At 46.7% G+C, this 14,342-nt stretch overlaps 1 protein-coding gene across 4 annotated transcripts in view; it reads left to right on the forward strand.

Moving 5' to 3' along the window:
- LOC134999232 (cyclic nucleotide-binding domain-containing protein 2-like) overlaps positions 1-14,342 on the forward strand; it is a 713,550-nt gene that overhangs the window by 117,836 nt on the left and 581,372 nt on the right. The window lies entirely within an intron of this gene.

Consider the following 14,342-nt stretch of genomic DNA (forward strand, 5'->3'; position numbering starts at 1 on the left):
GATATCTACATGATAAGGGCTCTGTGACCACTTCAGTCCCAGGGCCCCAGCACTGCTGTACTGTGTGGGGGTCTGTTCCGACATTCATCAGTAATTAAAGCTATTTACAGCGCTATTAAAGGACATTTTTTCTTTGTACCTCAAATTCTGTGTTCTGGCTGTTATTTCCTGAAGAAGGAATCAATGCGAACAGACCTTGCCTTGGTTTTGTAGCTAGTGCCAGCCTATGTATGTGTTTTACCTTCCATTTGAGATGTATTGATTTACACAAGCCCCAAGTACACACTGTAAGCCGAGCTGGGTTTTATTAAAGGCATCCAAGTGGTGAAATCCAGACAGCGACGGTTGTGCTGGAGTGCATTGCTCACAGATAGAGGACATCTCCTATTGTTACAGTATGTCCTTTCTGGAAGGAAAGAGAACGCTAGATCTGTATCCTTGGTCATACGGTTAAATCAAATCATCCTCTACTAAGAAAAGTGTGAGCCTGGCTAATAGAAGAGAGTGTAGTCAGCTTTAAATCCATGAAAGTATGATTCGTCTGAGCCATTGAAAGGTGAAGTGGTGGCTCAATGGTTAAGAGCACTAACACACACACACACACACACACACACACACACACACACACACACACACACACACCTCTATGTAGATGGTTTATTGGATTGCGGTTTGGCATTGCAGCTGCTCTTGCAGGTAAAATTAAGATTCACACCTTTAAATAGAACTTTTCCTCTTTTGTCCTGAACTTTTACTCATTAGAGCATCATTAATGTGTTAGCCGGTGGACAGCAGGATTGCAATTTCTTCATGTGTCGTATTTTTTACTTGTCACTATATTCATTCTATTAGTATCCATGTGCATATACAGTAATTGCCCTTTCCCGAATGGGAGTATATGCGTCCAATTGAAATGAATGGACAATGCCCCATGTCATGAATCACTGAGTATATGTAAAACATTGTAGGAAGGTGAGAAGCTGCGTGACCATCTGTTAATCTGGGATTGCCCTCCTCCATATTAATGTTTTTATTGCATTGCTATTTGTGAGCAAAGAGTGACAAATTCCTGATTTCAGGGGCATTTTGAGAAATTAGCTGTGCACAATTAGAGATTGCCCCCTTTTGCCGTATACACACACACCTCAATATTTTTGGATAAAGAATCGGGACAGAGAATAAGAAATGGGATTGGTCACACAACAAGGAGGCATGTCTACATTAAACTTGCGCCGTGACCCCAGATCCTAAAACAACAGCTGCTTTTGATGGCATTGAAGGGCCATCACATGTGTCTCAGTGGTCCCTAGGCAGGACAAAAGTCCTTTTCGTGGAACGGACCAGTTGGTAGATTTACATACAGTATGTGACATGAGTAAAATATAATGTATCATTTTAATTCCATATTCCCTACCTCTGTTATTCATAACACGCCCCTGTCCATGTCTTCAGGTGGAGAAGCTTCCATAGCAGATTCTAGCTATCCTTTTATACAGCGTGTTCGGAAAGTCACTGTGCGCTTTTCATAAAGCAGTGAAAACAGTGGACAAATGAAGCTGTAGAGAAGTTGCCCATGGCAACCAATCAGCATTGAGGTAACATTTCTAATTTGCATATTCTAAAATTATACGTAGCAGCTGATTGGTTGCCATGGGCAACTTCTCCACTGCTTCACTCCTCCACTGTTTTCACTGCTTTATGAAAAGACCCCATATTTTGTTCGGAAAGTCACTGTGCACTTATGTATATAGAGGTGTTTAAAAACAAAATAAAAAGGATCCAAGCCTGTCTTGATGCTCACGATGATCATTTTCAACACTGTTTATAATTAGCATTTGTGTTGACATCATGTATTATATATTGAAACATGTGTGTTAATAAATATACATAAGTGCACAGTGACTTTCCGAATACCCTGTAGAATGCATTTGCAAAATTACAGCTATAAACTGATTGAGCAATTCCTCCGGGATGCGGTCAAGATGCCGCCGGCCGGAATCCCGGCGGTCGAAATATCGAAATACCGACTCCGGAATCCCGACCGCCACAATCCCGACCTCCACAATCCCGACATATTCTCCCTCCGTGGGTGTCCACGACACCCATAGAGGGAGAATATAATAGTGTGCCGAGGGTAGCAAGGCGCCGTGCCCGCAGCGTGGCGAGCGAAGCGAGCCCGCAAGGGGCTGCGTTCCGCTCGCCACCCCTGTGTGGTCGGGATTCCGGGGTCGGTATTTCTAACGCCGGGATTCCGGCCGGCGGCATTTAGTACTGATCCCAATTCCTCCACCTGTCCTCTTCAGAAGCCATAGTAGGAGTGTGATGCCTCGTTGTTGTGAGGTATCACTGAGCTATGGCCCTGCATTAGCAGGTAAACCGCTAGTACTGCAGCTGTGAGTGAGCAGAGGTTGCCATGGGAGACAACTGCTCTGGAAGATTTTGACCCACCCAGGCTTGTAGACAGGTGGAAAGCTGACTGGCACAGGGTAAAGGATCCAGGGAGACATGCTGTACTTTCTAGAACAATCTGCTGATTACAGACACCAAAGACACACACCAGAGGGACCCCAGAGTGCCAATCAGTAACAGAATTCCAGAGGGCCTGCAGTGTCTGGAAGCGAAGCTGCGTCCATCTTGTCCTCACATTTGGTGAGAGATACCTGTTTTATTGCTCTCAGCTATCCTTTTCTGGAATTAGACAGTTTCTGCATTTAAACTAGTTACATAACAACAATGCAACACGCACTTATGGATTCCAACTGTGCACATAAGGATGCAAAAAGCAGCCCAGTTTGCCATCATTAAGTTACCCAAATAGTGGGGCAGATGTATTAAGCCCGGAGAACTGATAAAGCAATGATCAAGCAGTGATAAGTGCAAGATCATAACGCACCAGCCAATCAGCTCCAATATGTAAATTAACAGTTAGGCGCTGATTGGCTGATGCGTTATCACCTTCCACTTATCACTGCTTTATCACTTCTCCAGGCTTAATACATCTGCCCCAGTGTCCACTACGCCAACGTAGTCCTTTGCACAGATACTATTTGCTGTCTCTTTAAGTTCTGCCCATCTTATTCTGTCCGTGTTCTTCACCATTGCTCCGGTTGTGGGTCAGTTGCTTCGGAAAAGTGGAGGGATACGTTTAAATCCTTCTTCATAGTCAGTCCTTCTTCCAATAGGAAAGAGCAGGTCATCGGTAAATAATGCCATCTGGAGATGGCTTTCAGTTTACAGAGTTAGCTGAATACAGGGCAGGGAGCACATCGGGCAGTGATTTTATTGTCGCACTGTGCATTTGCTGCGATGGCCTTGCAGCTTTTTGCAGAACGGTTGCGTACTAAATTGCAGCACAATTTGCATACATCTATGAATCAATGCCTGAGTCCATAGCCATAGTGGAATGCATTGCTTTGTGGTGAAAATTAAACCTGATCCCCCTGTCTTTGAGCCATGTGAGCCAGGTGTGACATTTATCCTGCAGACAGGAAACTTTCCTGTCACAGATTCCTGACACATCCCATCCGACTATAGTTACACATCCCAGCCAGACCTCATACATACGCTTTACCAGGGGCTGCACAGTATGTACAAACAATAATTACATTTGCAAATATGTATCCAAGAATCCATGTAATCCTTTAATTCTGTAATTGTTGGCTGCAGCACTAAATCCTCGTATTATTGTATTGCATTGCTCTTCTGTTTAAATGGCAATTGACCTTCAAGCAGACATTAGTTTGTAGGCTGGGCTGTTTTAAAGGGAAATATTCTTAAAAATTGCTGAAACATCTGGTTAAGACGTTCTGCTCACACCCCAGTAGTTCCGAGGAACTTTAGGATGTAGACTGATGCAGGAACAGGAAGGCCGACCCTTTCATCTCACTGTAGGGGAAAATTCATCGATGCTGGGTTATGCATGCACCGCTGCCAGGCAACATCACTAGGGGACATAACTCTATGTTGTGTGGCGTTGAGGACCCTACTGAGTGGTAGCTATGACTTGTCCCTTCTCACCGTCTCCAAGAACAGGACCTGCTTCTGTAAAACCTACATCTGGAACAGCTCCACCTGGATTTGTACTAAGGCACTGGCAACCTATTACAGATTCCTCTTGATATATGGGTATGCAGGGCCAGACTGGCCATCTAGCTCTTCCGGCAAATACCAGAAGGGCTGGCCAATAGTGCCGCCTACTGACCCTTTGCTCAGTCAGCATGTAGAGAAGCGGGGGCGTGCCATGAGGCCATGCTCCTGGGGCTCGTGACACGCCCTCATGCGGCGTGGACATGCCTCTTTTCCACTGTAGCGCTAACCATGCTGGAGCAATTCTTGTCCCCAGTCTGTTACTGCGGATAAGAAAGTGATATGTTGCACATAGGCTCTTGGATTATACTAGTAGAGTACATTCAGCTGTATCCATACATACATCTTTGCTGAAGACACAGCAAATAGCCCATTTTGGTGTTGAAAGTGGCATGCACTACTGCGCAGACTCCATGTTGCTGCGCTTCCAGGGAAGCTTCATTCCCTGTACCAATATGGGCACTGAGGCTACTACTGAGCATGTGCTGCGCCATTTTGAGACTGTGTCAGAGTGCCATAGTGATAGACAGTAGTCCTCCACTTCGCTCCAGTGAGACCTGTGATTTTATGCTGATTAAGATATTGGGCCTGATTCAGGGTGGAATTCAAATTCTGCTAAGTAGCAGAATTTGCAATCCTTGTGAACGCATTCTGGGAGCCGCCCATTGCAGGGCAAGACCGCCCAGCATGCTGATCGCCTTTCTCACCCCCCCCCCCCACACACACTTGATGAAGCAGAAATTGCGATCGCACCGCAATTTCTGCTTCATCGTAGAAATTAGGGTAGCTTCCTGCCAGGAGGGCCGCCGCCACCTTTCTGATCACGGTGGCTGCATATGACATCATGCAGCCGCCCCGATTACGCACCGACCCCCCCCCCCCCCCATTCACGCCAGCTCTGCCCCCTGTTTTTTAGCCACGCCCCTGCAATGCCCCGTCTCCGCCTAGGAAATGGAGCGTTGCTGCCCCTCCGCCCGCACCGGCGTTTGCATTTTATGCGGCCCCCCCACAGAAAATGCGGGCGCACGCGCAGGACGGGTGCTGTGCATGCGTCCACATTGTTTTATTAATATTTGCGGTTGAATCACGTTTTGCGATCCAACCTGAATCGAGCCCATTGTTCCAGCATCCTGCACCGCTATGTGGTACCTACATACACTCCCTGGTTGGGCTGGCGAGCTGTAGAACACCCTGCTATGTTAAAGCTCCATGCCCATCTACCAATGTGTATAACAGTGAGTACAGCTATACCTGCTTTATCTTCAATAAAACCATTGCACTACTTAAGTAACCGGGCTGTTTGTAGTTGTAAGGCATCCGCTGGTGTGTGTATAAAGAACCTCTGCTACATCCTCACGCCTGTACACACACAGTTCCAACAATTGGACTTTGGAGGTCATTCCCAGTTGATTGCTCGGTAGCAGTTTTTAGCAGCCGTGCAAATGCTATGCCGTCGCCCACTGGGGAATGTATTTTCGCTTTGCAGAAGTGCGAACGCTTGTGCAGCAGAGCGCCTGCAAAATCATTTTTTGTGCAAAACAAGACCAGCCCTGTAGTTACTCTTCGTGTGCATTGATTCTAATGACGGAGGGACAGCTTTTGACGTCACACACCCGCCCAGCCACACCTGCGTTTTCCCCAACACGCCTGCGTTTCTCTAAGCACTCCCTGAAAACGGTCAGTTGTCACCCATAAACGCCCACTTCATGTAAATCTTCCTGCTTTAGCCGTGCGACTGAAAGCTTCGCTAGAACCTGTGCAAACCCACGATGGTCATTGTACCCGTACGACGCGCCTGCGCATTGCGGTGCATACGCATGCGCAGAATGCCAATTTTTAGCCTGATCACTGTGCTGCGAACAACGGCAGCTAGCGATCAACTCGGAATGATCCCCCTTGTGACATAGCCGCTGCAAGCATCTACGAGTCTTATATGCATCATTAATGTACAATGCAATGGTACAATGACTACTGGTAGAGTTACCACCTCACCCCTTTAATTCTGGACACATATTGACACAGGTTCTGCGGCTGATTAAAACCAGGTGAAAGGGAGTCTTGAAGTCAGCCAGCCACAGAACCTGTGTAATTAATATGTGTCCAGAATTAAAGGGATGAGGTGGTAACTCATAAGGGCCCTACTCACTGGCCGACCCGCCACCGAGCTGCCCGACGGCGGATACGGCCGACGAGCGACCCGGCGGCGGGGGGGGCAGTGATGGGGGGAGTGAAGTTTCTTCACTCCCCCCGTCACGCGGCTGCATTGAAGTGCAGGCAAATATGGACGAGATCGTCCATATTGGCCTGCATGCACAGCCGACGGGAGACCAGCGATGAACGAGCGCGGGGACGCGCATCGTTCATCGCTTAAGTCTCCACACTGAAAGATATGAACGAGATCTCGTTCATTTATGAACGAGATCGTTCATATCTTTCAAAAAATCGCCCAGTGTGTAGGGCCTATAACTACTGGGGTTGGCATTACTTGTGTATTTTTGTGTGCGATTATAAAAGGGTCTATGTACTAACCCTTGGAGAAAGATAAAGTGGACGGAGATAATGTACCAGCCAATTAGACCCTTACTGCTATGTTACAGGCTGTGTTTGAAAAATGACAGGAGCTGATTGATTGTTAGTTTATCATAAACTTTATCTCTCTCCAAGACTGTACACTGGCCCTCATTCCGAGTTGTTCGCTCGCAAGGCGATTTTAGCAGAGTTACACACGCTAAGCCACCGCCTACTGGGAGTGAATCTTAGCTTCTTAAAATTGCGAACGATGTATTCGCAATATTGCGATTACAAACTACTTAGCAGTTTCAGAGTAGCTTCAGACTTACTCGGCATCTGCGATCAGTTCAGTGCTTGTCGTTCCTGGTTTGACGTCACAAACACACCCAGCGTTCGCCCAGACACTCCTCCGTTTCTCCAGCCACTCCTGCGTTTTTTCCGGAAACGGTAGCGTTTTCATCCACACGCCCATAAAACGCCGTGTTTCCGCCCAGTAACACCCATTTCCTGTCAATCACATTACGTTCGCCGGAGCGAAGAAAAAGCCGTGAGTAAAAAAACTAACTTCATAGCAAAATTACTTGGCGCAGTCGCAGTGCGAACATTGCGCATGCGTACTAAGCAGAAAAACGCTGCGATGTGAAGAAAATTACTGAGCGAACGACTCGGAATGAGGGCCACTGTCTCTAAGTCACAAATCTGGGTACCGCAAGAAAGGCAGAAGACAGTACTGATACAAGAGGCCGCACTCTTGGCCTAATTCAGAGTTGATCGCAGCAGCAAATTTGTTCGCAGTTAGGCAAAACCATGTGCACTGCGGGGGGCAGATATAACGTGCAGAGAGAGTTAGATTTGGAACAGAAACAAAATAACCCACCCAAATCTAACTCTCTCTGCAGATGTTATATCTCCCCCACCTGCAGTGCACATGGGGGGTCATTCCGACCCGTTCGCACGCAGCTGTTCATTGCTGCGGTGCAAACGGGTCGGGGATGCGCATGCGCGGCGGCCGCAATGCACACGCGCGTCGTTGCCCAGTGACAGCCGTTGCCGGGCAACGACCAGAAGAAAGAAAAAAGTGATCGCTAGCGCGATCGCAAGAAGATTGACAGCGGGGAGGCGTTCCTGGGCGGATACTCAACATTTTCCGCACGTGAGGATCTGAACGCAGGCGTGACCAGGCGTTTGGAGGGCGGTTGTCTGACGTCAATTCCGGGTCCTTCATTGCTGGACCCGTCGCACAGAGTAAGTAGCTGCAGGGCTGGTCTTGTTTTGCAGGAAACTTTTTAAGCATAGCAGGGCTGCACAAGCGTTCGCAGCCCTGCTATGCTAAAATACACTCCCCCTATAGGCGGCATCTAGTTGATCGCATCAGCAGCAAAAAGTTGCTACGTGCGGTCAACTCGGAATTACCCCCCTGGTTTTGTCCAACTGCTTACAAATTTGCTTCTGCGATCAACTCTGAATTACCCACTCTGTCTCATATCATTATGCTGGGCCTTTGGGCCTGATTCATAGTAATAAGTTACAGGTACGGTTGCTGATGCAGATTGAAAAACACTGGAGATTTACGCAAGTATTGTATTTACATAAATCTCTTAATAGTGCCCGTTACACTAATTCCTTTGCTTCAAAAGTACCAAACTAGTGTGCCTGGTGCAGTGTAAGTGGCTTTCTATACGTCTGCAATATGAATAAGTGCAAAATTTAGGGAAAAGTGTAAAAAGCTACCTGTGACACTGAGCATCTAAGTTGCGGCAAGCGCCTTGCACCATATGACGCATAAGCATTAGCTAAATGAGGGCACACCTGTGTGTCTTGTCAGCAACAGCTGTACTGTATGTGTATGAGATGCCAGATTGCTGCAGTGGGTGGCCAGCTATACCGTATGTTCTGTATTATAATGCTACAATGTCATATTATATTTATTACAGGCTGTTATACAGTCATATGCTACCAATTTCACTTCAGTGGAATGTGTGTTGGGTCTGTGTGAGAAAGGTATTATTAATGTCAGCGGATATATGGTGCTACTTGGCCGTATTATTCGGGACGTTCTGTATCTCACTTCTCCTGTCGGGATGTTGGATGTAATCAGGCCAAGCATGGAAGACATGTTGTTCTAGTGTCCAACAAAATGACTTACCTGGTGATTGATCTCTGTGATACATTGCACTCCTGCTGTGCTACGTTGTCTTAGTATATATTACCGAGTCTCTTTATTTGTTTTAGGTTTTGGCTGGTTTAGCAATTTTGTCTGTGTGTTTTTTTAGCAATGCTGTATGGCTCCAGCCCAGGTCTGGCTATAGGGTTAGGCTGACCATATTATTCCTTTCACACTCATGAATTACACAGGTTCTGTGGCTGGCTGACTACAAGCCTGCATTTAACCTGGTATTAAGCAGCCACAGAACCTGTGTAATTCATGAGTTTCCCAGGTTAAAGGGATAATATGGTCAGCCTACTATAGTAAGCAGGCTTAGTGTGTTAGCGCTGTCTATGACTTAGCACAGCAGGGTCCGGATGAAGAGATGGACACTAATGCAAGCGGGTTTGCGACTCTTCAGCATCCCCCTTGTGTACTAACTTGCGTCGGACTGTAGAAATCCTGAGACGCCCACTTCCATTGCACGTGGACAGTGCACATCTACCGGTGGTTTTAAACACTCCATCTTCTTCTGAAGTTCCTATAAACATGGCTTCTGTGGCTGCAGCACTGTATTTGGGGATGAAGCCGCATTCAGTGACAATGATGACACTCCCATAACACACCCTTTTTTATATTTATATATACAGGTTGAGTATCCCATATCCAAATATTCCGAAATATGGACTTTTTTGAGTGAGAGTGAGATAGTGAAACCTTTGTTTTTTGATGGCTCAATGTACACAAACTATGTTTAATACACAGAAAGATATAGGATTTGGGTGGACTGCGCACAGAAATGTGCTAACGTTACGGGGAGTGCTGCTTGTGTTTAACAAGTTGGTCCTACTTGTTAAAATAATGGTAAAGAAGCAGAGAATTTTTTCACACTGCGCTCACCCCCGGTTTTAGATTTGCATGTATCTAACCTGGTGTAATAAATGGTGAGATGCTTAATTGATTATCAAAGTGATATTTATTTTAATAACAATAAATGATAGTCCCGAATACTATGATTGCAATCTATTTGGCTGTGTAAAGCCTTCTTACTAGTTGTGCATAAGCATGCTTGATTCTAGGTATAATGATGAAGTCCATAAACAGTGAAAATATGAATACAGAAATGAATTGAAAAAATGTAAAAATGAAAAAAAATGAAAACAATGAAAAAAATGATGAAAAAAATGTAAAAAATGAAATGAAAAAATGAATGAATGAAAAAACGAAGAAAAAATGAAAATGGAGAAAAGTGTCTATTTGATATAATTCAAACCACGGCGTCCCGCTGGTGTGAACTGAGTGCACTTGTTTAAAATGACATTCTGCTACTGACAATTATACAGCAGTGGAAGGTGTGTGAGAATGAAAGGGGACTCTGGACTGGTCTGCCTCCCCCTGCTTCTGCCGCCGTCACTGTGACTGTGTTCTGTCACAGGTCGGAGGCTTGTCCGCCTGGGTTCGGTGCCTGTCTTGGAGGGGGAGATGCACGCACTGCGACCACTCTCAGAGTGGTTCGTTGCCGCACTTCCCCCACCTACAGAGACTCACCTCAGATCTCCTTCTCCCTTGCTGGATGTGTCAGCGGCAGGCTGTCTCCTCGATGCTTGGCCGTCGTCCGTGATCTGCAGACACTTCCTGGTCTTCAGTCACGTGACCGGGTTCCGTCTCTTGTTCCGCTCCTTCTGTTCGGTGCAGCTGTTGTGGATGGTGTAGGGAAATGCTCCAACGCGTTTCGGCCCTTGGGGGCCTTCCTCTGGGAGAAAGAGTGTATGTAATTTCTCCTGACCCTCTCTATGAGGGAGAAAATGTTCTGTTCCTGGACTTTCCTGGTATGTTTAATACACAAAGTTATTAAAAATATTGTATTAAATGACCTTCAGGCTGTGTGTATAAGGTGTATATGAAACATAAATGAATTGTGTGAATGTAGACACACTTTGTTTGATGCACAAAATTATAAAAATATTGGCTAAAATTACCTTCAGGCTGTGTGTATAAGGTGTACATGTAACATAAATGCATTCTGTGCTTAGACTTAGGTCCCATCACCATGATATCTCATTATGGTATGCAATTATTCCAAACTCCGGAAAAATCCCATATCCAAAATACCTCCGGTCCCAAGCATTTTGGATAAGGGATACTCAACCTGTATATATATATATATATATATATATATTCACTGTGGACCACCTCACAGGAATTACCATTTTTTTCATTACCAGTACCTCCATAAGCACGAGGGGAAGGGTTAGGGTTAGTCTGTGGGAGGGGAGGGTTAAGGTTAGGCAGTGTGGTGGTGGTGGTGGTGGTGGGGGGGGGAGTTAGGGCTAGAGGTTAGTCATACTTACCGCCAGAAGCCTCTGGTTCTAGAAGACACTAGTGAGCCACCATACCAGTTAAGTCGCCACAAGTCTACCAGGGATGTTCTATCTAAGTATGTCGACATTTCACTGTTGAGATGTTGAATCTCGACAAAATTTACCACACCCATCCTGTACATATGCGTAACATTGATGCTTTACAGGGCTGCTTGTGGGCCCAGGCCTCAAGTACGATATCCCAGATGGAAAAAAAAGCCATGGCTGTTTAGTGCTCGGGTTGATTGATCATTTAGGAAAAGGGGCATACTGCTTGTTTTTGAAAAATAAATGATATATTTTTTTTAACTAACCCACACCAGTCGGGCTTTCCCTGTCATGGTCGCATCTGACTCACGCAGTCAGAATCGCCAACTTTGCAGCTGCTGGAAGATAATCTATATATCTAAGATACATATGTATCTAATAGTGTGGGATACGTTTTTAAATAGTTCTTAACCTAATTCAATCATTAGAATTTTTTTTTATTTCTGAGCGTTTTTTGGTAAAAAATAAGAATTTACTTACCGATAATTCTATTTCTCGTAGTCCGTAGTGGATGCTGGGGACTCCGTCAGGACCATGGGGAATAGCGGCTCCGCAGGAGACAGGGCACAAAAGTAAAAGCTTTAGGATCAGGTGGTGTGCACTGGCTCCTCCCCCTATGAGCCTCCTCCAAGCCTCAGTTAGGATACTGTGCCCGGACGAGCGTACACAATAAGGAAGGATTTTGAATCCCGGGTAAGACTCATACCAGCCACACCAATCACACTGTACAACCTGTGATCTGAACCCAGTTAACAGCATGATAACAGCGGAGCCTCTGAAAAGATGGCTCACAACAATAATAACCCGATTTTTGTAACAATAACTATGTACAAGTATTGCAGACAATCCGCACTTGGGATGGGCGCCCAGCATCCACTACGGACTACGAGAAATAGAATTATCGGTAAGTAAATTCTTATTTTCTCTGACGTCCTAAGTGGATGCTGGGGACTCCGTCAGGACCATGGGGATTATACCAAAGCTCCCAAACGGGCGGGAGAGTGCGGATGACTCTGCAGCACCGAGTGAGAGAACTCCAGGTCCTCCTCAGCCAGGGTGTGCCCCTGACCAATTAGCAGCTCGGCAAAGTTGTAAAGCCGAGACCCCTCGGGCAGCCGCCCAAGATGAGCCCACCTTCCTTGTGGAATGGGCATTTACATATTTTGGCTGTGGCAGGCCTGCCACAGAATGTGCAAGCTGAATTGTACTACACATCCAACTAGCAATCGTCTGCTTAGAAGCAAGAGCACCCAGTTTGTTGGGTGCATACAGGATAACAGCAAGTCAGTTTTCCTGACTCCAGCCGTCCTGGAAACCTATATTTTCAGGGCCCTGACAACATCTAGCAACTTGGAGTCCTCCAAGTCCCTAGTATCCGCAGGTACCACAATAAGCTGGTTCAGGTGAAACGCTGACACCACCTTAGGGAGAAACTGGGGACGAGTCCGCAGCTCTGCCCTGTCCGAATGGACAATCAGATATGGGCTTTTGTGAGACAAAGCCGCCAATTCTGACACTCGCCTGGCCGAGGCCAGGGCCAACAGCATGGTCACTTTCCATGTGAGATATTTCAAATCCACAGATTTGAGCGGTTTAAACCAATGTGATTTGAGGAATCCCAGAACTACGTTGAGATCCCACAGTGCCACTGGAGGCACAAAAGGGGGTTGTATATGCAGTACTCCCTTGACAAACTTCTGGACTTCAGGAACTGAAGCCAATTCTTTCTGGAAGAAATTCGACAGGGCCGAAATTTGAACCTTAATGGACCCCAATTTGAGGCACATAGACACTCCTGTTTGCAGGAAATGTAGGAATTGACCGAGTTGAAATTCCTCCGTGGGGGCCTTCCTGGCCTCACACCATGCAACATATTTTCGCCAAATGCGGTGATAATGCTGTGTGGTCACCTCCTTCCTGGCTCTGACCAGGGTAGGGATGACCTCTTCCGGAATGCCTTTTTCCCTTAGGATCCGGCGTTCAACCGCCATGCCGTCAAACGCAGCCGCGGTAAGTCTTGGAACAGACATGATCCTTGCTGAAGCAAGTCCCTTCTTAGTATCTCTTGAAGTTCCGGGTACCAAGTCCTTCTTGGCCAATCCGGAGCCACGAGTATAGTTCTTACTCCTCTCCTTCTTATAATTCTCAGTACCTTGGGTATGAGAGGCAGAGGAGGGAACACATACACCGACTGGTACACCCACGGTGTTACCAGAGCGTCCCAGCTATTGCCTGAGGGTCTCTTGACCTGGCGCAATACCTGTCCAGCTTTTTGTTCAGACGGGACGCCATCATGTCCACCTTTGGTCTTTCCCAACGGTTCACAATCATGTGGAAGACTTCCAGATGAAGTCTCCACTCTCCCGGGTGGAGTTCGTGCCTGCTGAGGAAGTCTGCTTCCCAGTTGTCCACTCCCGGAATGAACACCGCTAACAGTGTTATCACATGATTTTTCGCCCAGCGAAGAATCCTTGCTGCCATTGCCCTCCTGCTTCTTGTGCCGCCCTGTCTGTTTACGTGGGCGACTGCCGTGATGTTGTCCGACTGGATCAGCACCGGTTGACTTTGAAGCAGAGGTCTTCCTAGGCTCAGAGCATTGTAAATTGCCCTTAGCTCCAGTATATTTATGTGGAGAGAAGTCTCCAGACTTGACCACACTTCTTGGAAATTTCTTCCCTGTGTGACTGCTCCCCAGCCTCTCAGGCTGGCATCCGTGGTCACCAGGACCCAGTCCTGAATGCCGAATCTGCTGCCCTCTAGTAGATGAGCACTCTGCAGCCACCACAGAAGAGACACCCTTGTCCTTGGAGACAGGATTATCTGCTGATGCATCTGAAGATGCGATCCGGACCATTCGTCCAGCAGATCCCACTGAAAAATTATTTCGTGAAATCTGCCGAATGGAATCGCTTCGTAAGAAGCCACCATTTTTCCCAGGACTCTTGTGCATTGATGCACTGACACTTGGCCTGGTTCTAGGAGGTTCCTAACTAGCTCGGATAACTCCCAGGCTTTCTCCTCCGGGAGAAACACCTTTTTCTGGACTGTGTCCAGAATCATCCCTAGTAACAGCAGACGTGTCGTCGGAATCAGCTGCGATTTTGGAATATTTAGAATCCACCCGTGCTGTCGTAGAACTACTTGAGATAGTGCTACTCCGACCTCCAACTGTTCTCTGGACCTTGCCCTTA

The sequence above is a fragment of the Pseudophryne corroboree genome, chromosome 2 (assembly GCF_028390025.1).
Source record: "Pseudophryne corroboree isolate aPseCor3 chromosome 2, aPseCor3.hap2, whole genome shotgun sequence".
NCBI lineage: Eukaryota > Metazoa > Chordata > Amphibia > Anura > Myobatrachidae > Pseudophryne > Pseudophryne corroboree.